This window comes from Nilaparvata lugens, chromosome X, assembly GCF_014356525.2.
Source record: "Nilaparvata lugens isolate BPH chromosome X, ASM1435652v1, whole genome shotgun sequence".
Classification (NCBI taxonomy): Eukaryota; Metazoa; Arthropoda; class Insecta; order Hemiptera; family Delphacidae; genus Nilaparvata; species Nilaparvata lugens.
Genome location: NC_052518.1, coordinates 102364191 through 102389617, shown reverse-complemented (window position 1 = coordinate 102389617; position 25427 = coordinate 102364191). Strand labels below are relative to the sequence as shown.

At 33.8% G+C, this 25427-nt stretch overlaps 1 long non-coding RNA gene across 3 annotated transcripts in view; it reads left to right on the top strand.

Moving 5' to 3' along the window:
• The window catches only part of LOC120354881, a 31842-nt gene extending 25049 nt beyond the window's left edge, over positions 1-6793 (top strand). For all 3 annotated transcript variants that reach the window (XR_005573274.1, XR_005573273.1, XR_005573275.1), the window contains exons 4-5: positions 3784-3945; positions 6183-6793. This is a non-coding gene — a long non-coding RNA (uncharacterized LOC120354881). The remainder of the gene's footprint in view (positions 1-3783; positions 3946-6182) is intronic.
• Positions 6794-25427: the final 18634 nt, after the last annotated feature.

The following is a 25427-nucleotide window of genomic DNA, read 5'->3' as shown; positions in this document are numbered from 1 at the left end:
ATGATTCCAAGTGAACTGTGCAGTTGTCTCCTGAATTTCAGCAATACGAACAGCTACAAAAATATCTTTGCGCTCAGGCAACTCACAGATCCAACTACAGACTGTAGTGGAATCTGACCACAGAAAGACCTTATTGATAATGACATTGAATTGTTTAAAGGCTACTAGAACATGATTGATAAGACGTGCAAGTAGCAATGCAGCTTGGAGTTCCAATCTTGGAATAGTCAAAATTTTCAAGGGTGCTACACGAGATTTAGAACAGATTAGCCTAGTTTGAATTTCATTAGAGATCGATCGCACGTAGTCACAGGCTCCATAAGCCACAGAACTGGCGTCTGAAAATCCATGCAATTCAATAATTGTGGCTTCATTAGCAAATAATACACAACAGGGAATTGAAATTTTTGTGATGTCAGGGAGCTGACGAAAAGTACTTAACCATTGATTTAGGATATCAGAAGGCAACTTATCATCCCAATCCAACTTCAACAACCACAACTTTTGCAGCAGGATTTTGGGAAGAACAACAACTGGATTGACCAGCCCCAGTGGATCATAAATGCTTGCAATGACTGATAAGATTTCTCATTTAGTGAGAGGTTTTCTTCAATTCCTCAATGACGTTGGAGTCGATTGATAATTCATCTGTAGTGGAATTCCAAAACAGGCCTAGTGCCTTACTAATGCCACTGTTGGCATTTGAGACTGGTGAAATTTCAGAAGATTCTATTAAGTGTGATGGGATAGAATTGATTAGATCAGTTGAACAAGAACAAAATTTACGAAGTTCAAAACAACCCTTTTGAAGAAGTGCTATTAATTCATGAGCTAGAAATGTAGCATGTTCTACATTGACACTTCCTGATATACAGTCATCCACGTAAAAATCCCTGTGAAGAGATTGAAAGACATCTGAATTGGGATCAGCTTCTAATTCTGCAAGCTTGTTCAATGTATGTGTAGCCAAAAATGCGGCAGGAGCGGTGCCATAGATGACAGTATTTAGACAAAATTCTTGTAGAGGTAGGGATGGGTCATTACGCCAAAATATTCTGTGAAGATTTCTATCACTGGGATTGAGGAGCACTTGGCGATACATTTTTGCAATGTCTGCAGTGAAAGCAACTTTATGAATACGAAAACGTAATACAATGTCAAATAAGTCTGGCTGAACATTAGGACCCTTAAAGAGTAATTCATTTAATGACACACCTGTGTTGGTTTTTGCACTGGCATCAAATACTATGCGGAATTTAGTGGTGGTAGAATCGGGCTTGAATACTGCATGATGCGGAATGTAGTAAGTCTTCTCACTGGGAGCAGGAGGGTCAACAGAACTCATGTGTCCTAACTCTTGATATTCCTGCATGAATACAGTGTACTGAGATTTCAATTCAGGATTCTTAGAAAGCTTGGTTTCCAATGAATCGAAGCGTTTTTTTGGCTTGAAATTGGGATTGACCCAAATCAGAAAAATTGTCTTTTTGGGGCAATGATACAATAAATCGGCCATCATCACCACGAATAGTGGTTTCAACATAATGCTTTTCAACCCTGACCGTTTCAGGAGATGGAGGAGCGGAGCAGGTTGAGACAGTTCTTCAATCTGCCAGAATTGTTTCAATTGGTTGGAAATCTCACTACTAGAAATAAAGTTGTAATTGACATGATTAGAACGAGGGACAGGTAATGGAAGTTGAAATGCACCAAAAACAATTCAACCCAACCGGGTGTTTTGAAGAATGGTTAATGAGGGATCCAAAGTGAGTTGGCCACAAGTCATGATTTCGGCAAACACTGATGCTCCTAATTACAAATCTATCCCTTTAGACTGATGGAAGTGTGGATCAGCTAATGTAAGTTCAGTAGGGATGTTAAATTTACCAATATCCAAATCATATGGAGGTAGACTTAATGCTATTTTGCTGACTACAAGACAGTTGATAGCAGCAGCCCAATTTTGATTGACAGATTTGACTGTGACACAAAATATACAAAATACATGATAATTCAGGTTTGAGCCAGTGAATGGCAATGTGAAACAAGTTGCTAAATTTCAAAATGACAATGAAAATGGCCTAATGAATAAATGGTCAATAAAATCTGATTTTTAGGTTAACTATTTCGAAAATCAAAAACAGTAGATAGTACGTATATGTAAAAGAAAAGGTAAATTAATACAAAATACTTAGCTCAATGTAAGATTAGCAGCTTCAAAGTGCCGTAGACATGAAAACGTGTGGTTGCAATGCACTGAATTGAAAGTTATGAGAATTTGAGACTTCGAAGTTTAAAACTCAAGATTGATTGTTGACTTGATTGTAGACACTTTATAACATTTGAAAAGTGATCTGAAAATTGAGATTGAGTGCAAAAGAACGGTTTCAAAACTTGAAGAATGCAGAGCTACATAATCTCTGGACAAAAGCGAGTTGGAGTGAAGAAACGAACGACGTATACGAGACGAAGCAGGGGGTAAAGCTGTGTTGTATGACGCAGAACCAAAAAAAACAAGCTTAAAAAGTTTAGACCTGAAAACAACATAATTAGGACAATCGACGAAAATCTTTAAAAAATATGCATGTATTCTAAAGCTATAAATGAGGAAAGAATGACGAAAAACAAGAGCAACCGACAAGTCAGCAAATTAAAGTAAAGTTGGCAGCGGAAGCGCGCCAAGATTCAAACACTGCCAGCGCGACTACTACAAAGAAGCTTAAGTGAAGAATGGATGGCAGATGAAATCTAACAAGAGTTTTTATTCACTTCCACTTACAATTTTATATAGATGTAATATAATAGTTATTTGTATAGCTAGAGTGAAAAGTGCTGTTTTTTCTCCCTGAGGGAAAAGTTTGAGGCAACACATTTCCTGGGGGAGAAAAAGCATTTTCCACTCGTGATATACACAACATTTTTCCTCCACCCACATTTTTATAAAAACTGCAAATAAAATAATTTTTAAAAACGTACCAAACAATGTGTTACAACATAATCTAAAAAGTAAACAGAAACAGCTGGCTTGTAATCACAGCGCTATCTGTCGGCAAAAGTTGTAACAACAATGGCCGCCACAACTACAGCTATGATGAAGTTCCCGTTTCAAATTTAATTAGTTAATAAGGAATATTCGTTGACTGGTATTCTGAATAGCATGGAATATAAAAAATATTTGTACATTTTTTTAGTATAGTGATATAAAGTTTGTAATAATTTTAGCATACAAACATATATTTCATATGTTGATAAAATCTGGTTGAGGTATTGAATTTAGTTGGCTCAATGACTGACTACTCTATATGCTTCCTCATCTGAGCTTAGACCTTCTTACCTATTACAATGTAAGTTTTTAAAATAGAGATGCTTCCCATGTTATTTAAATGGAGTCACTTTTCCTCCCTGGGGTGTTCTTCTGTTTTTTACTACCAAGAGCAAAAAAGTGACTCTTTGGTATTATGTTTCAGGAAGTAAAGTAAGTACTTCAACCAGTAGGTGGAGGAAAACATTTTTTAGTAAGATGCGTGAAGATGAGTGTGAGCTTGAAAAAGCCCAAAAAATTATCTATAATAATCCAATTCTCCAGAATCAATGCTCTGTAAATCAATAAATATACTTAATCTCATCAGAATCTCAATTTCCGTTAATTATTACAATCTACTCATCGAAAATCATGAGAGTAGAGCAGTGAGACGAATAATCCTTCATAAAAATTTAATATTAACATCTATTCTTTCTAATGTTATCATTAGCCCAACGTTTTCTGTAACTGTTTTCTTGCAGGCTACTGCAGAGACCAAGGATGTGGCTGGAGTAAGTGGCTTCTTTTGATACATAAGTGCCACAACTTCATCAGTGTGGTGTGGATTCTGCCAATCTAGAACCAGCTGTAGTCAATAACTTGTGCCGAGTTCTAGAGAAGAATTTGGATCACCGTTGAAATCAGTAAGTCCATCTCAATTCAATCCATATTTATTTTCACGAAGAAAAAATACTATAACAATATGCAATGCAAATACATCTTCTTAAAATATTATACAAAGTAAATAAAATATTTATTGCTTAACCTTCATAACACTTGATACAGCACATGGTGGAAAAACTACTGGCAAAAATATTACTTGACATACCAGTAGGAGTAGCAATCACGAAAGGAAAAGCAAAATGTTATCAGGACTCAAGGATCTGTATACAAATTCTAAATTCATATTCCTTCACAGAGAATATTATCATAGGTGTTTACATTTTTATTTCTCCTGTTATTTGGCTGATCAAATAATACAAAAAAATTACGATAAGCACATTTCAAAGTTTCAGTTGTCACTTATAATTATTTTAATTATTATGCTCTTCTATATAAATTTAACAGTCACAGTTTTGTTAATCATGGTCATGTATTTTTAGAAATTTTATTTTATATACATTATAATATCAACATAGGCTACTAGGCTCATAGTCATGTTATAATTCTGTGTATATTTTGAGTTTTATTGCTGCTATAACATGTATTGTGTTTTTGTTTTTGAGGAATAAACAGTTTGATTTGATTTGATTTGATATATTGAATATACAGAATGGGTGAAAAGTCCGAGAACGGCTTAATATCTCATACACAAAGGTTATTTGACGGTGGGTGAGATTGGGGATCCTACTTTAAATTGAAAATACTACTTTACTTTGACTTCAAAAATCTGGACCGCCATCTTGGATCCGCCATATTGAATGCAACTTATTTTTTTAAATAGGAAGGTGGTCATGAAATACATGATTTCGATATGAAATTTCAAGAAAAAATGAATGGTGGAAACCGCACATCGATATCTCAAACCGTTCATAAGATATTCACATTATTAATCAATACTATTCAAAGCAGAAAGGAGAGAAAAAAGTATGAGAACTGCTTATTATCTCATAAAATATTAAGATTCCATGGTGGGTGTGAATGGTGATCCCTCTCAAATTGAAAATACTACTTTACTATGACTTTAAAAATCTGGTCCGCCATCTTGGATCCGCCATATTGAATGCAACTTTATTTTTTTAAATAGGAAGGTGGTCATGCGATACATGATTTCGATACGAAATTTCAAGAAAAAATGAATGGCGGAAACCGCATATCGATATCTCAAACTGTTCAGAAGATATTCACACTATTGATCAATATCATGCTTATCAGAAATGAAATACATTGTTTTGATTAATAATGTGAATATATTCTGAACGGGTTGAGATATCGATGTGCGGTCTTCACCATTCATTTTTTCTTGAAATTTCGTATCGAAATCATGTATTGCATGACAACCTTCCCATTTAAGAAAATAAAGTTGCATTCAATATGGCGGATCCAAGATGGCGGACCAGATTTTTGAAGTCATAGTGAAGTAGTATTTTCAATTTGAGAAGGATCCCCAATCACACCCACCATCAAATTACCTTTGTGTATGAGATATTAAGCCGTTCTCGGACTTTCCATCCACTCTGTATCTGTATGAACTAGATAATATAAAACGAGGTTGCCTGTGCAATGCAAAATAGCATCACTAGCTTTTCACGTTTCATGTTTGAAAACTGCGATGTTTGATGTTTGAAACAAACATTTCTCAAGCAGTTCTAAAACAAAGCCGCTATTAAGCCACAATTTCCTAATCGATTCAGAGTTTCTCTTCATCACACACAAAACCTGCATCTACAAGGTTTCTAACATGAATTTCGGTTCAAACTGAATGTGATTTAATCATTATAACGTCTACAGTGACTGTCATTAGTTTTGCAAAAAACTTTTTAATATTCTAATATAGGCCTTTAGCTTATTCTTTTGTGGATTATAAATGTATGGTTAATCTGAATAATGTTGTAACAGCTGCTGTTATAAGGAAGCCTATTGCATCAGCAGTGGATTACTTCATTACATAATACGAAACTTGTATTTAGAATTACCTGAAAGGAAAGTAGTAGTTCTGTGACCTATTGGCCTCGTGCAGTTATCTTGAACATTTTTTATGTACCGTATTGAGTTTCATGTCAGTCAGACCAAAGTTGAAAAAATAATCAAAATATTGTATTCTCCTTTTATCTTATATCAATATTGAGTATTGAACGGAGAGAGTATTCAAGAAAGTTTCACACTCTTCTAAGTAGAACATCTTTTTGTAAGTAATGCTGTGACTACTTTTTTCTTGCAGATTGAGACAGTGAAGAAGAACGTCACTGGATGAAATGGCTTACTACGACGAAAATGGGGAGAATAACCCATTCAGAAGTGGCGTGGAACATGACACCATGGTACGAACTTTACTCAATAACCCATTCCGAATCAGCGGGTCAACAGCCGAAGGTGACAACTTCTTACAAAAACGTACTTTCTTCAATTGTTTGGTAATTAGTAATGAGCCTCGAAAATTACCCGGCACAAAACAAATAGCGAAAATCATAAGAGAAACTTATTTCTTAGGGAATGTATTAGATTCTTATAACTATGACGTGGATGAGTCTGTAACTGACTCTGACTGGGATCATGATTATAATGAAGTGTATTTGTCTGAGGTACCTTTGGAGAGTAGATTTCCTGAACCATCCAGTACAAAATGTGGAACTCGTCCACATCCTAGATCCAGTAAACGACTTAAAACGGGAAAACATATAAGAAAACGTTCACAACGTGGAATTGATCCACATCCTGAAACCACCGCACAACCCAAAACCAGAGAACATCATAGAAAAAGTACTCAATATGAAACTAGTCCACAGCCTGGAACCAGTTCACAATTTGGAACAAGTGAACATCGTGGAACTAGTCCACACCTGGAACCAGTTCACAATTTAGAACAAGTGAACATCGTGGAACTAGTCCACAACCTGGAACCAGTTCTCAATTTGGAACAAGTGAACATCGTGGAACTAGTCCACAACCTGGAACCAGTTCACAATTTAGAACAAGTGAACATCGTGGAACTAGTCCACAACCTGGAACCAGTTCACATTCTGGAACAAGTGAACATCGTGGAACTAGTCCACAACCTGGAACCAGTTCACAATTTGGAACAAGTGAACATCGTGGAACTAGTCCACAACCTGGAACCAGTTCACAATTTAGAACAAGTGAACATCGTGGAACTAGTCCACAACCTGGAACCAGTTCACAATTTGGAACAAGTGAACATCGTGGAACTAGTCCACAACCTGGAACCAGTTCACAATTTAGAACAAGTGAACATCGTGGAACTAGTCCACAACCTGGAACCAGTTCACAATTTAGAACAAGTGAACATTGTGGAACTAGTCCACAACCTGGAACCAGTTCACAATTCGGAACAAGTGCACAACGTGGAACTAGTCCACAACCTGGAACCAGTTCACAATTTGGAACAAGTGTACATCGTGGAACTAGTCCACAACCTGGAACCAGTTCACAATTTATAATAAGTGCACAACGTGGAACTAGTCGACAACCTGGAACCAGTTCGCAATTCGGAACAAGTACACAACGTGGAACTAGTCCACAACCTGGAACCAGTTCACAATTTAGAACAAGTGCACATCGTGAAACTATTCCACAACCTGGAACCAGTTCACAATTTAGAACAAGACAACATCGTGAAAGTAGTCCACAACCTGGAACCAGTTCACAATTTAGAACAAGACAACATCGTGGAGCTAGTCCACAACCTGGAACCAGTTCTCAATCTAGAACAAGTTCGCATCGTGGAATCAGTGAACAAACTGATAACAGTGCACAACTCGGATTCGGTGAACCATTGGACTTGGAGGTTAGTTATCCCGACTGTGAGGTCATCGCCTATGAGCTTTTTCGTGCTGATAGAGATATAATAAATTTAGTAGACTCTGATAGCAATGAGGTTGAATTGATTGCAACTGAACAAGAAGTTGTGGAAATACATACAGAATCGCATCATGATAATGATGATAAGTGTCCGCCTGTGAGTACTTCTCCTGCACCTTCCAATCCACAACCTGAAACAAGTAAACCATATGATCATGAGAACATAGAGATTTCTTATGAAGAGAGTGAGGTGATAGCTGATGAGTTGTTTTGTGTTGATACAGATCAGTCATGCTCATTTAGTGATATCAGAGGCTCCGTTCACATGTATGATAATATTAGAAACTACATGATTAAATCTATAGAATCCCATAAAAAACGTTCTATATCGGTGGAAAGTTCAGCAGAACCTGATTCTGTCAGCTTTTTCACTGATGGCTTGAAATACTTTACCCAAGTACTTGGTCACTCTGAGGTTACGTCTCTCGATCTGAGTGTAAATAAACTTGATTCGAATTCGCTTATCAATATTGCTAAACGTGTGAAAAACTCAAATATTACTTCCCTTTCATTGAAAGGTAATAATATAGGGCCTAAGCTTAAATGTTCCCGTGTTTTCAAGAAGGATCCAGCTTCCTTAGATTGCAACCCTCTTCAAACGAGCTTCACGATTCTTGAATCAGGCTTGTTGAATACGAAATTGAATGATTTGGATTTGAGTGACAATAAATTGAATAATAGTCATATGGAGTATCTGGCTTCTCTTTTGAGAAGTAGTAAAATTAACAAAATCAACCTCAGTAAAAATGCTATAGGCGATAAGGGAATTGAAGCATTAGCACCTGTTTTGTTGGAGAAAAACATAAAATCGATAAATCTCAGTGATAATAAATTTCGCTCTGAGGGCTTTTCAATTTTGGCAAAGAACCTTAAAGACATTGAACTTATTCATCTTGACCTCAGCGTTAGCTGTATGAATACTGAAACCTTGGAAATTTTGAATTATTGGTTTATGAATTCAAAGATATGGAATATCAATCTCAGTTATAATACCTTGAACGATGATAATCTCAGTTATATAGCTCCAATCTTTCTCAGTATTTATCTCTATTCAATCGACCTAACCTGTACTGACTTGACATTCAAAAGCATTCAATTTTTAAGACCCTATTTGGTAAAAACTTTTGCAAGTGAATTGATTTTTAGCGATAACTTTATCGGGAATGAGGGTGCTGCATTTATAGCTAACATTATTTCAAAAAAGAGTCATGTTGTCAGTACCCTTGATCTCAGTTCTAATCATATAAATTGCTTGGAAAATTTCACACCGTTTTTAATAGATTCACACATAAATGTTTTAAATCTGAGCGGTAATGAATTGGGACTTGATAGTATTATTCTATTATCTACGGTTTTACAGGATACTCAAATCACATCTCTTGGCCTTGCTGAGACTGGTATTGATTGTGAATGCTTGAATGTTTTGGCATCATGTTTAGTAGATTCAAATGTTAGAATCTTGAACCTAGCTAGTAATAAGTTCCGTTATGATGGTATGGAGTATCTAGTCTCTTGCTTGAAACAGTCTGAAATTACTTCACTCGATATAAGCAAGAATAATTTGACAAGTCAAAGCTTGTATTTACTCGCGTCATGTCTCGTAGATACAAATTTAAATGTATTAGATCTCAATTGTAATAAGTTGGATAGTAGGAGTATTGCCCGTTTTTCTACTGCTTTGCAATATTGCAGGATCACTACGATCGATTTAAGCAATACTTTTCCAAACTATGAAACCCTCGAACTATTTTTGCCTTGTATACGGTATACAATGATTTCAAGCTTGAATCTCAGCAACAATTCGATTAGATGTAATAACTTGAAAAATCTTCTACGAATGTTGCTGAGATCCAAGGTTACATCACTCGATTTGAGTGGAAATCGTATCTGTTGTAACTTATTTTATCTAGGTTCAATTTTAAATCTAACTCGTCTAACCAGTATCAATTTGAGTAATAATACTTTTGTAGAGGGTAATCCGAATAATGTGTTTAGAAATTTCAATATCAATGACACGTCTATTGATCTGAGTAAAAAAAATTTATGCTCAATCAGTATTTATCAGCTTGTTCATGTGTTAAAACAATCAAAAATTCGTATTCTCAATCTCAGTTATAATAATATTGATTGTGAAGACATGCAAATACTTTCCCAGAGTTTCTTGGGTACAGAGTTGTCTTCTCTTGATGTCAGTAATTGTAGTTTAAAAAGTGAAGGTATTCAATACTTGAGTAAAGTGCTAAATCAGACTCAGATCTCTAAATTGAATCTAGCAAATAATGACATTTCTCTGGAAGGTCTCAAGTATTTGATCGAGGGGCTCAAGGGCTCAAAAGTATCCAAATTAAATATTTCTGGTAAATCCTTACAATGCGATGATATTGTTTATCTATCCGAGAATCTCAATAATACTGAGATACTTGAATTAGATGTACGTGGGGCTAGAATCAATCGCAAACAAGCATTGCAACTGTGTGAAAGCTCTAGACGCTGTAAAAATGCGATGACTGTTGTAACTGATTTCGAAGATGATGGATTTTCTCATCGTATAAATATGTTTGGATATCCTGAATGCTGCATTGAGATTAATGAACCTCCATTGAACGCCGATGTGGCCAATCTGATCAACAAAGCCTATTCACATGATGGACCAATGAGAATAATTTTCGACAATTTTCATTCTTCTATTAAAGTTTTAGACAACGCATTCAATGGTATAAGAATCAATGAAATTGAATTGGCTAGAACTAATCTGAGCAAGGACTTTGCCCCAATCTTTGCAAAAAGTGAAGTTGGTCAATGGAATGGACATTGCGATCTGGAAAATATCAGGTGGGAGTCTCCACCAAGGGATGATAATGAATATCGATTGACAGGGTTCCATAATTTTCCGTTGGTCTGCGTTCCAAAGCGATCAGTTATCTCCCTGCATCTTCAAAACTTCAAAACTAATCACTTACTAGACCTCAAATCAGCTCTTGCTGGCAGTCGTATAAGGTGTATTGATTTGAGCAAGTGCATGTACCCCTTGCAGTTTGAGTATGAGATGAGGGCTTTGGGTGATGCTTTAAACAACTCACCAGTCACTTCACTGGATATAAGCAATAACCTTATAGGTGAAAGCCTGTCCTCTTTAACTGAAATCCTTCCACGAACCCAAATCAATTCTATTAACCTGGAAGGGAATAACATCGGATGTGAAGAGTTAGAAGAGATCAAGCAAGTTGTTGACAGAACAAGACTGTGTTGGCTCTCTCTGGGTGGAAATGCTCTAAGCTTGGCAGAAAATGTCGCATCAACGCCTTACTACATCCTACCACGAGACAATACGCCACCTGAAATTGAAATGAGGTTCATGTTCAGTCAGCTGGTGTCATTTAATACTTGCAGCGATAAATTTGAATTCTCGCTTCCTCCCGAAGATTCTTTTTGTAGCCGTATGATTCATTATCCCCACCTAATGCAGATGTTGCGGATGGTTCCAAACTCCCAGTACCATGTATACGATAATATGTATATGAAATATAAGAGACATGATTTGAGTCTGCTGAACGAAATCTGCTTGTTTATCAGTGACATGACTTCGAGATTCATTTCTTTTATAGAAAAAGAATTGCCACAAATAATGCAGGTTTTCAGTCTGGTTACCATTTTGGAACTAGTTGAAGAATGTGACAGGTTAGAGTTTGCTGATATAGTTGAGAATTTATTGCTGCATCGAGTGCTATATTATGTTGATGAGAATACAGAGATCCTACATCCGTTTATTTATAAGATGTTGAATAAATATTCCTTGCCTCTTTATAGAGAAGATATGGAGCCAAACAAGAAACAGATAATAATTGATTATTATAAGCAGCATCCGGAAATTGAAGGTGTGGACGAGGCTATTGAAATGTTTGATTCTCTAGAACCACCCTGTAAAATGCAAAAGTTGGATTAATTTCCTATAGTTTTCCAATAGCAACTCCATAACATTTAATTATCCTTCAAAAAATCAGATCAAATCAGTTTTATTTTGCCAAAACAATAATAAATCAAATTAGATACAATAAATCCAGAACAAAAAAATATATATACCGTAATACAATTTCACTTATTAATAAGAATACTGAATTAATTAAAATCAAAACAATAGTACCACTTTCTGAATTAAAACTAATTCGTATGCAAGTGGGTGCATTTAAAAAAAAGGTTTTTGGGATGCTTCATTCTCACACACACATTCACAAAGTTTCGCTTGAATTTTTAAAAATCCATGAAAATGTAAACTATTCCGTGATAGTCAATAATCAATGTGTTTTGAAGTTTGTTTCTTCCATGGTTCCAAATTTTCTAAAATAACTCAACAACAGCTGTAGTTTTCTGTAAAGTGTGAAGTTTTTAGCTCAAAAATTTCTAGTTTCATCCAAAATTTAGAATTTTAAATAATTATTAAGTAACTGTTCTAGATTTTTTAATTTCAGACTTTAATATTATCTATTTGATTCAAAATTTGCTCGTTTATCTGAGTATTGGAGAGTGTAAATTGTATTTTGAAAAGTCAAAGTGACATAACCAACATTTTGATTTGGACAGTACTGTATAATATAAATTGGAAATGGGACAGTTTTGGGCATGAGCCTGTTGTGCCTTTCCTCATGTTAAGTATTTGTACACAATGTGAATAAATAAATAAATAAATATTTTATCGTTACAAGTGGTAATTGAGTGGAATCGATTTATCAACTTAAGCCATTTAAATGCAAAATTGTTTATAGTTGCTATGTTTATTTTGGACTAAAATTGTACATGTGAAATTATAAACTTATCTTGGACTTTGTCATTAACTATAAATTTGAAAGAAAAATTGCACAAGGACTACCTTATTATTTTATCTACCAATGTTATTACATCAGTGTTATAATCTGCTCTATTTCTATCATTATTGCATGCGTTATAATATAAGCATAGAACTCACAGATTGAATTCAAGAAATCTTGAATCAACCAATAATATCAAGCAAACTCAATTTTTGAAGGTGTCAATGTCAAAAGCCATCCAAAAACTTGTTTCTTGAAAATGTTTGCTTTTTTATTTCTCTTATTGGGATATTGTTACTATTTAAAAAATGTAGGACTTTTTCTCCACGATATTGTAGTATTTTAGGAAAGTAAAATAAAACTCTTCTTGCTGCTGCACATTATTTCTTTATTTAGCTGGTTACTTCTAGACATTTCAACAGCAAGTGACAAGGAACCGAGCATAGACGTATCGAGCAGAGAGCATAGAGTACCTGACTGTGTTTCAGGTTAGCCAACAAAACAAATACATAACAACGATTTTCTCCAAAAGCTTAGAAAATACTGATATCAATAAAATGGGTATGTAGTTATTCAATCATGATTAAAGCTATGTACACATGGTAGCGTCGCACCGCGCGGTGCGACGCGCGTCCAAAATTCTGCAGTTGTACACATGCGAGCGTTTTATACGCGGCGTCCACCTCCAGTTTAGCAATGGAAGTTGAAGAGGTAACATGTATGTGGCTTGTGCATCGTAGATATAAAGCGAGAAAACGAGGGCAAAGAAACTTTTGGGTTCACCCTATTTTGACCGATAGATTAACGCATGGTGATTTTGTGACACTTTACCCTAACTTGAGGAAATACGAACCCAAATTTTTTAACTATTTGCGAATGTCGATTTCATGTTTTGACGAGTTGTTGGAGATCGTAAAAGACGACTAGGCATCAAGTTCTTGTTCTGTTCTTGTAATCAGGACTCGCCATATCCCATATGACATGTCGACTTTTTACTTCTTCTATAAACAATTCTGTGTCAAAATTGTTCATTTCCATGGCTGCACACTGAACAGAGTTGCTGTAAAATCACTACACAAAACAAGTGAACTAGATCAAAACTGGCGTCCGACTGCTCTCATGTGTACAGTCCAACTGACTGTAGTGTACTGGGAACTGCGCTGTCGCCGCGCGGTTCAGGTTGAAAGTCTGGGCGGCGCAGTGCGCGGCGCGTCCACATTTGAGTGAGTGGTGCATGTGGACGCTGCCATTACCTCCATTGTATATCGCACCGCGCGGTCGGACGCGCGTCTCAAACCGCGCGGTGCGACGCTACCATGTGTACATAGCCTTAGTTTCACTTTGGGATAACCTTGGCCAGTTTCAATTTAGTAGAAAATTTCCACTTGAGATACTGCAGTTTAATATAATTTATTATCAACAAGAATAGGAATTACAGCAAAGGCAACGTATTTAAGAGTTTTGAGACGCCATCCTCTTCACGGGCTTTTCCTTCATTCAAACTACAAATTTTATAAAAAAAAACACAATTAAACTTGTTTACGGAGACCACAAAAACACGCCTATCTCTTTCTAGTCTGAACGATACTGAATAATCTTCAAATAACCTGTTATTTAATATATCACATTATTATTCATATAATCATGCTCTCTTAGATCTAGTACCATACGTTAAAAATCACACTTGTAAATTTCTAGTGGAAAGCTCATCTACCCTAGCTTATAAGATGCTCAGTTGGATAAGTAGTAGATAGATAGATAGATAATTTGATTAGTTGAATAATATCTAATAATATAGGTAACTGTAGTAATACCTAATAATTTACTCTAATATTGTTATTCTTGATATAATTGAGTCTATTAAATGCTTAACCATGTTTAATTAAAAATTGTTCACTTCTTAAATATTCAATTATTCACCATATGTAGAAACTTACTGTAAGGAAACATGCTTTGGAAGGTTAAGTAAAAAGCTAATGTACCCTAGCTAATAAGATGCTTAGTTTTATGTAATATTTTCAACGTAATATATTATATTGTATAATATTGGTAATGTAGGTACTGTAATTATGTATAATGTATTCTAATGTTTTTAATCTTGATCCTTTTACAACTTACTTTCTTAGCAGCTGAACCTTTTATAAAAACAATTTTGTATATATTTAGTATCTGCATAAGTAAGATTTCTCAATAATCACGTCATTATGTTATTAGATGTATGACCACACAGTAATAAAGTCAATGTGGGAAAGGTTTGGTAAAACAGAATGTGCCTTAGCTTATTAATATGTTTGAAAGTTATGTCTGTAATATAATATAACTATAAGAATAATCGAGAATCTCTGTGTTTTTGTTAGTTGAATAATTAATTTATTAACAGGCTTTTACAATAACTGATTTAATTTTTAGAAAATTTGAATGAATCAATCAATGTTTGTATCCTATTAGTCTGTGGCAACGAATCTACAGAACCATAATCGCTAATATAAATCATTGTATACAGTATAGAGTAATGGACTAATGTGAATTTATCAAGCAATATATCTTATAAAACATCTTATTTCTTAATAAATTCAACTGCTTGATTGAAAATTGTTGTTTATTTTGTGGATTTCCAATATATCTTTCCATTGTTGAGTTTAGATAGATTTGAGATATACATCGGTGGACAAAAAAAGTTTTTCAGAAATTTATTTCATTTTGATAACTTGTTACCATACAAATGAAAAAAATAGAAGTGCCACCAGTAAAATGTTCCCAAAATGGCTTTGCACAGCCTTAAAGCATACTATACTACTTAGTATTACTCCACGGCCTCCATTAATCTTCCAAGTGTCCATATTTTTTGAGGACGAATTTTCAAAGGAATAATGAATTATTAGTTGAGAAGTTTTAATTTGAAGTGTTAGTATAAATAATAAACAAAATTACTCTTTTGTTTAAAATCCATACTTTTGTTCTTATAAAAATACTTATTAAAAATCTGGTGTGGTACACTCACACAACTTTCCTTGCTCATTGAACTGGGAGCCTCATTCTTAAACGACAATAATTTAGAGAGATAACATAATGACGATTAGCGGCAACATAATTATTTGAAACTACGATCAGACTACTGTATATGTGTGTATATAAAATTGTTTTCAGAGTACTTTTTCCTTTGTGTAAATTGTGAAATCCGATGATTTTTTAAAAGTCGTCAAAACAGCTGTTCTACAGATGAAATATCTCGACTATGTGTTATTTTTATAGACTGCTCTACCTACCTACCTCATGCACAAGAAGGAGGTTACAAAGTCCATTTCTCAAGGATGGGGTGAACCCCCCATTAGTTTCCCAGAAAGGAGACTCATGCCAGTTGATGGAGCTGATAAATAACTATACAGAGTATGAATTTGAAATAAATCAGTCGAGTAATTTTTGAGAAAATCGTGAAAAACATGGTTTTTCAGTAATTATTCGCGATTTTTCTCGAGAATATTACGCAGCTCCTGCAATTTTCCTAGAAATGAGACTCATGTCAGTTGATAGGGCTTATAAATAGCTATCCATGGTATAAATTTGAAGAAAATCGTTAAAGCCGTTTTCCAGAAAACCGTGAAAAACATGGTTTTTTAGTAATTATCCGCCATTTTTCTCGAGAATATTACGCAGCTCCTGCAATTTTCCCAGAAATGAGACTCATGTCAGTTGATAGGGCTTATAAATAGCTATCCATGGTATAAATTTGAAGAAAATCGTTAGAGCCGTTTTCGAGAAAACCGTGAAAAACATGGTTTTTTAGTAATTATCCGCTATTTTTCTCGAGAATATTACGGAGCTCCTGAAATTTTCCCTGAAATGAGACTCATGTCAGTTGATAGGGCTTATAAATAGCTATCCATGGTATAAATTTGAAGAAAATCGTTGAAGCCGTTTTCGAGAAAACCGTGAAAAACATGGTTTTTTAGTAATTATCCGCTATTTTTCTCAAGAATATTACGCAGCTCCTTCAATTTTCCCAGAAGTGAGACTCATGTCAGTTGATAGGGCTTATAATAGCTATCCATGGTATAAATTTGAAGAAAATCGTTAGAGCCGTTTTCGAGAAAACCGTGAAAAACATGGTTTTTTAGTAATTATCCGCTATTTTTCTCGAGAATATTACGGAGCTCCTGAAATTTTCCCTGAAATGAGACTCATGTCAGTTGATAGGGCTTATAAATAGCTATCCATGGTATAAATTTGAAGAAAATCGTTGAAGCCGTTTTCGAGAAAACCGTGAAAAACATGGTTTTTTAGTAATTATCCGCTATTTTTCTCAAGAATATTACGCAGCTCCTTCAATTTTCCCAGAAGTGAGACTCATGTCAGTTGATAGGGCTTATAAATAGCTATCCATGGTATAAATTTGAAGAAAATCGTTGAAGCCGTTTTCGAGAAAACCGTGAAAAACATGGTTTTTTAGTAATTATCCGCTATTTTTCTCGAGAATATTACGGAGCTCCTGAAATTTTCCCTGAAATGAGACTCATGTCAGTTGATAGGGCTTATAAATAGCTATCCATGGTATAAATTTAAAGAAAATCGTTAGAGCCGTTTTTGAGAAAATCGTGAAAAACATGGTTTTTTAGTAATTATCCGCTATTTTTCTCAAGAATATTACGCAGCTCCTTCAATTTTCCCAGAAGTGAGACTCATGTCAGTTGATAGGGCTTATAAATAGCTATCCATGGTATAAATTTGAAGAAAATCGTTGAAGCCGTTTTCGAGAAAACCGTGAAAAACATGGTTTTTTAGTAATTATTCGCTATTTTTCTCAAGAATATTACGCAGCTCCTTCAATTTTCCTAGAAGTGAGACTCATGTCAGTTGATAGGGCTTATAAATAGCTATCCATGGTATAAATTTAAAGAAAATCGTTAGAGCCGTTTTTGAGAAAATCGTGAAAACATGGTTTTTTAGTAATTATTCGCTATTTTTCTCAAGAATATTACGCAGCTCCTTCAATTTTCCCAGAAGTGAGACTCATGTCAGTTGATAGGGCTTATAAATAGCTATCCATGGTATAAATTTAAAGAAAATCGTTAGAGCCGTTTTTGAGAAAATCGTGAAAAACATGGTTTTTTAGTAATTATCCGCCATCTTGAATTGAATTTTATTGAATTTCTTATTGTCGGATCCTCATGGTATAAGGACCTTAAGTTTAAAATTTCAACTCAATCGGTTAATTAGGAATGGAGTTATCGTGTTCACAGACATACACACACACACACACACACACACACACACACACACACACACACACACACATACACACACACAGACCAACACCCAAAAATCATGTTTTTGGACTCAGGGGATCTTGAAACGTATAGAAAACATGAAATTAGGGTACCTTAATTTTTTTGGAAAGCAATACTTTCCTTACCTATGGTAATAGGGCAAGGAAAGTAAAAACATACTGGTAAAAAATTGTGATCAATTCTACACTTCCATTTGTACTAAAATACAAAATGCTATAGGAGGAACAAAAATATAATTTGAAATCTTGGGAGTTTGTAGACTTTGAAGTTTATGGAAGATAATTATTGACAAATTATAAAAAATAATGTACATTTTAAATTTCATATTGGTCTTATTTTTTATAAAAATGGTTTCAGTCTTGAAAAATTTAATTTTTCTTATTCGAAACGTATTTTTGTATTGAGAAATACATGCTAGCTGAAGTAAGCAGGTAGGTAATGTAAGCATTCTTACAGCTTACAGTCAACATAAGTGGTGTTCTCCTGTTGGCTGTAAAAAATATAATTTGTTTGCAATAATTAATTGTTTTATATTTGTAACATTTTTCTTCTCTACAGTAATTATTTTAGTTCTATCAATTAAACGATGTGCTGTACGATTTATGTATTGTATTTTATTGTGAAATATTTATTTTTGCAATAAATTCAGAATTTCCTTACAAGTAACTTGAATGATCTACCCTAGTTTCTTATTTTATACTTTTAACCATACTTTAAGACTAGATTTTTTTCAAGATTCAACTGAGATTCATTATATTATTAATTGATACTTGAGCACTATTATTTATGGGAAGTGAATTTTCAGAAATTTTATTCATGGATTTCATGAAAAATGCTAATCTCCCAGATTTGGTTGATATTTGGGTTATGGATAGAGGTTGACCTAACAAGTGTCATGCTATTATATGAGACGTTTCGCTACAATACAGAGTGAGTTAATCACTGGGCCGGTTTCCAAGCTCGGGATTTAGCTAAGTTCTAGACTTTAACTGGCTTTAAACTCTGGAGTCAGAAAATTGGCTTTCCAAGTCAGAGCGTTAACGTAGTCAAGGACCTAAATAGACTCGGGAGTTTAGAGATCATGTTAGACCCTGGAGTTCATAATAATTATGAAATTATTTCTCTCTCTGAGTAAAGAAATTATAAGTCCAGGACTTGAATTAGATTCTCGCCTCTTTCCGAGTCAAAAATCGTCAAGTCCAGGACTTAAAACAGCGTGATTTTAAACCCTCGACTGGGGTAGGGTTTAAATTAAAGTTCTAGACTTAACTGAGCAAACACAATTCAGTTATTGTTTTGGAGTAGATAAAAAGCCAAATAGATGTCATGGAATACCTAGATTATTTGGGTTAGTCCATCTAAATTCATAATTTATAGTTTGCAAGTTCATTTTGGAATAAAATAGTATCAGAATTATGCGTAAAAACTAACCTTATTTTACGACTGATAACCTAAAAATGTTCAAGAAAAATAATACAAGGATTGCCTTGGAATTTATATTACAATCCGAATGTTATCAATCAATGTCATATTCAACATATTAATAATATAAGAAAAAATATATTATTATTCCAGTTTTTTCAAAACAAATATGTTTTCAAACTCAATAGCCTAATGAAATTTTTATTCCAAAATCACTGGTTAGAATCAATAATAGCATAACGTAAAATGAAATGTTTATTCATTCACCTTTCAAAGGTTTTGCTTTGAATAGGCCTACTTTTTTCACAAAATAGTTTGGAGAGCATGCTCATTTGAACTATCCCGCTGCAATCAGCTGTTTCTGTTTTGCTATAATGCCAACAATACAACAGCAAAATATTGTGAATTTCCCTCATGTTTGCTGCGTTAAAGTCCTGGACTCAAATAAGTCGAGAACTCAATAGACCCCGGAGTTCATAATAATTATGAAATTATTTCTCTCTCTGAGTAAAGAAATTATAAGTCCAGGACTTGAATTAGATTCTCGCCTCTTTCCGAGTCAAAAATCGTCAAGTCCAGGACTTAAAACAGCGTGATTTTAAACCCTCGACTGGGGTAGGGTTTAAATTAAAGTTCTAGACTTAACTGAGCAAACACAATTCAGTTATTGTTTTGGAGTAGATAAAAAGCCAAATAGATGTCATGGAATACCTAGATTATTTGGGTTAGTCCATCTAAATTCATAATTTATAGTTTGCAAGTTCATTTTGGAATAAAATAGTATCAGAATTATGCGTAAAAACTAACCTTATTTTACGACTGATAACCTAAAAATGTTCAAGAAAAATAATACAAGGATTGCCTTGGAATTTATATTACAATCCGAATGTTATCAATCAATGTCATATTCAACATATTAATAATATAAGAAAAAATATATTATTATTCCAGTTTTTTCAAAACAAATATGTTTTCAAACTCAATAGCCTAATGAAATTTTTATTCCAAAATCACTGGTTAGAATCAATAATAGCATAACGTAAAATGAAATGTTTATTCATTCACCTTTCAAAGGTTTTGCTTTGAATAGGCCTACTTTTTTCACAAAATAGTTTGGAGAGCATGCTCATTTGAACTATCCCGCTGCAATCAGCTGTTTCTGTTTTGCTATAATGCCAACAATACAACAGCAAAATATTGTGAATTTCCCTCATGTTTGCTGCGTTAAAGTCCTGGACTCAAATAAGTCGAGAACTCAATAGACCCCGGAGTTTAGAAGATAAAATCGTGACTCAGAAAGTCGATTTAGACCCGAGCGCTTATTTAAGTCCTAGACTCTGTAAGTCCAGAACTTATAGATCCCGAGCTCGGAAACCGGCCCTAAATCTCTCCTCCACTCTCAGATCAGAGAAATCAGTCATCTTCAAATGCTTATAACTGCAGAATAGGAGTGAATTTTGCCAATGTGATGACATCTTATTGTTCCTCTCATCAAGTACTATCATTCCTGAATTTGAGCAATTTTAATTTTAGACCATTTTTGCAAAAATCCATGATGTTTTTTTATTCATGGATTTCATGAAAAATGCTCATCTTCCAGATTTGGTTGATATTCGGGCTGTAGATAGAGGTTGCCTAACAAGTGTCATGCTATTATATGAGACGTTTCGCTACAATACAGGGTGAGTTCACCCGACTTGTCCAACTCGTTTGGCGAAATTCGACCCAACATCAGCAACCTCATTCATGGTACGACGTCGTATCTAAGTTGGACAAGCAGTCGGATAGTAAATGGTCCGCTCCAAGAATTTTCCGGAAACATGTGATTACTCCTAGTTGAATCTACCTAGAACATGATTATTCCACTGAATTTGTGCACTAGCTAGAACTAATAGATTCTATAGTAAAGGTCCACGTTATAATGGCAGTGTTTGATAAGCAATGGCATTGCTATATCCTTGTCTATCATTCAACAAAGCAGATAGCGCTATCTCTTTCTCGCTTTGTTCTGTTGCCAGATCGTCTATCAACAATGTAGAATTAATAATTAATTAACAAAATATTTCATCTTAATTATGTAAGTTCATTATGAAATTATTGAAAAATATAATTTTTTGTTTAATAAAATATAATTGATTATTTTAAACGAGAATGAACAGTTAATATTACATCAATAAACCTGTATCAGCTACCGTTACGTCTATAGAGGGCATTGACAAGACAGAGGATCGGTCTGAGGCAACTTTTTTCTCCTATCTTTCTCCACTGCCATTATAACGTGGACTTCACTATAGTTGTTTTTATTCAATCGTTGAAAAAATATATTTTATTGATGTATAATAGTTATTTGTGCAACTAGTGCGCAAAGTGACAGTTTGCTGCACCGAAAGAAACGTTTACGCCCGAGCCGTAGATGAGGGCGGAATGGTTTCTTGAGTGCAGCAGAGGAACTTTGCGCACGTATTTCACATTAAATTTTTCCTACAGTTACCATTGAATATGAAAAGTGGGTAATTATGGGTACTTTTTATAATAATTTACTTTTTATGGGTAAAATTCCCTGAAATCCATCAAATGTTTTCTGTGTAATTTTATTATTAATAAAAACCTTAATTTATTTAAAATTGAATAATGTAGTAGTAAATGAATGAAGGTGGCTGTCGCTGTCATCCACTGCCTTCATATTATTATAACGTGCACCACAGTCACTGTTACCAACTTCATTTTGATTTTCCTGCACTGGTGCTCCATATTATTATAACCTACTAACTATTTTGCATTGCCATGTTGCAAATCTGGAGTGCAGAAATTTTTTTTTTCGCTACACTGCACAGGAAGCAGCTGTTTTCCAGTCCCTACGTAGATCTGAAAGACCTTGTTTGCAGACGACTCTCGTCTGACGTGAGAAACAGGTTTCTTTTCCGGCCTAGGCCGGAAAGAGTACTTTTTCCAGCTACTAACATGGAAGTCCATGATTAATAAGTCATCCGCTAGATCGGGCGAGTGTCAACTTTCTTCATCTGAAGTCGCCATTATTTCAGTTCGAATTTCGGAATTCGCTTCGCAACAATTTTCATTCAATTATTTATTATTGATTAGCACATTTCGAATTTTCAAAAATGCTTGAAGATGACGACGCCCGTGATATTCCAAGTGAAATTTTAAAAGAATCTGAAAACCTGACTGCAAATCTTCTACCACTAACATCAAGAGATATGTATGATAACGAGTATTCTTTATTTATTTTGTCAGTAATACCTGTAGTGTGACGAAAAATATCGTTCACACCATGAGCAAATATGTTTTACCGGCTCTCAATCTTTGGCCTCGGACTTGAAACCCGATTTCGAGCCGGAAAAATCTCATTTTCTGCTCTAGGTGCGAAATATACTATTCCCGCACTAGAGCGGAAAAGTGAATCTTCGGGTATTGTAATCAGTACAGGAACAGCAACTTTCCGAGGTAGCTGTAGGAAAAATATATTTGATTATTAATGAACAATTAATACTATATCTACAGGGAATCTACTATAGGCCTAGAAGTTAGTGATAACGCAGAGAATCGGCAAAACTGTAGTCCTATTTTTCCACTAACTTTTTCACGTGGACTTTCTCACTATAGTTCATCAGGCTCAATGAAAAAACGTTTGAAAATTTAGTTCAGATAAAGTCTGTTTGATTAATTATTTTGACCAGATTGGGAAGAAGTCAATGAAATAAAGACGGTATCATTCATTATTAAAATATCCAATTTATAAAAGTAGTAATTTTTTACACATTCTTGTTCGAAAATAATATACATTTGTTATGAACTAGTACATGTTATATATTGAATGAAAAAGACCAAGAAATTGTCAAAAAACTTCAAAGACAATTTCTTAGTCTTTTTCAATCAATATGAATAATTACCACAATATCAACTTCTCAACTACACAAAAACATGTTATATAATTAAAAAGTATTGGAAGAACTTAATAACTAACATTATGAGACTTATGTTATTACATATATGTTGTGCATTAATGGCTAGATTTGGTTGACTCGCCCTTACCAGCCTTATTTTTGTATTTCTTCAGTTTTTAAATATAGCTGTGATATACATTTTTTATACGGTGTTTTACATCTTTATTTGAACATATTATACTATAACTATGAACATTACAAAACAACTGTCTTTCATAAGTGAATTGTTCAACAATTCTAAATAATTCAAAAGGAAATGTCTTTCTTAACCAAACATATAAAATGTTGCATTTTTAGTGTACCATGCCATTTAATATGATGTCATAACTGTATATTAAAGTTTCACAAATTATACCACAATAGTTGTCTTTTCCAAAAACATGTCATGTCATCGCATAAACTACTAATCAGAGAGTAGTTTTTACATCAAATAATATCAGACAAGTAATATCAATGTTATTATAAATATCAAGGGCTACTTTTAGTAATAACAGGTCATGATAACGAAAGCAGGAAACACTACTGTTATAATCAAGCAAGATGAGTATAATAAGAAAGTAGGAAAGTTCATAATTGATCACAAATTTATTAATCTTACATAAATCCAACTCAAATTTCTAGTAAATCTATCAACACAGTCATTTGAATGTGAAACAATTTCAAAACTAGATAATACATATTTAAAATGAAACACCAATATTCTATTCCAATATTCAGATGACAACCCAAAATTCATGAAATACCTAAAAGACTAGGGCCAATTTAATAAAACGTACAGAGCGTATATTACAGGTTTATTTGTTGAAAACAATTTCAAAACTAGATAATACATATTAAAAATGAAACCCCAATATTTTATTCCAATATTCAGATGACAACCCAAAATTCATAAAATACCTAAAAGACCTAGGGCCAATCAAAACGTACGGAGCCTATATTACAGGCTTATTTCTTGAAAACAATGTCAAAACTAGATAATAAATATTCAAAATGAAACACCAATATTCTATTACAATATTCAGATGACAACCCAAAATTCATAAAATACCTAAAAGACTTAGGGCCAATTTAATAAAACGTACGGAGCCTATATTACAGGCTTATTTCTTGAAAACAATGTCAAAACTAGATAATAAATATTCAAAATGAAACACCAATATTCTATTACAATATTCAGATGACAACCCAAAATTCATAAAATACCTAAAAGACTTAGGGCCAATTTAATAAAACGTACGGAGCCTATATTACAGGCTTATTTCTTGAAAACAATGTCAAAACTAGATAATAAATATTCAAAATGAAACCCCAATATTCTATTACAATATTCAGATGACAACCCAAAATTCATAAAATACCTAAAAGACTTAGGGCCAATTTAATAAAACGTACGGAGCCTATATTACAGGTTTATTAGTTGAAATTACTTGTGTTTCATGAAATTTTAAATTGTGAAACAATACACAGGATAATCCCTGTATTACAGGTAGATGTCAAAGGAGTTGAACAGTGATTTCATTCATAAAGAGTGGGGCCTGTATTACAGGTCCTGTAAAATAAATAAATTTTATTATTGATTGATTATATGGCACCATAATAGTTATTTGTGCAACTAGTGCGTAAAGTAACAGTTTGCTGCACCAAAAGAAACGTTTACGCATGAGCCGTAGGCGAGGGTGGAATGGTTTCTTGAGTGCAGCAGAGGAACTTTGCGCACGTATTTCACATTAAATGTTTCCTACAGTTACCATTGAATATAAGAAGTGGTTGATTATGGGTAAAATGATGGCTGAAATCCATCAAATGTTTGTCTGTATAATTTTGTTATTAATAACAACTTTAATTTATTTTAAACTTGATAATCTATATGAAAATTAATAATCGATAGTTTATTAAAATTAAAAATTAAATTAATCCAATTAATTTGAAATTTTCAATAATTTTGAGTAAATCTTAATTTCTAAATATTTCAACCATCAATTTATGAATGAAAAAAATATTATTTGAAATAATGAATAATTAATAATATTTAAAATGTATAATTTAATGAGTTCTCATTTTTATTTATTTGAAAATCAGAAAAAAATATAGATAGAACAAATTTACATTCAAAATA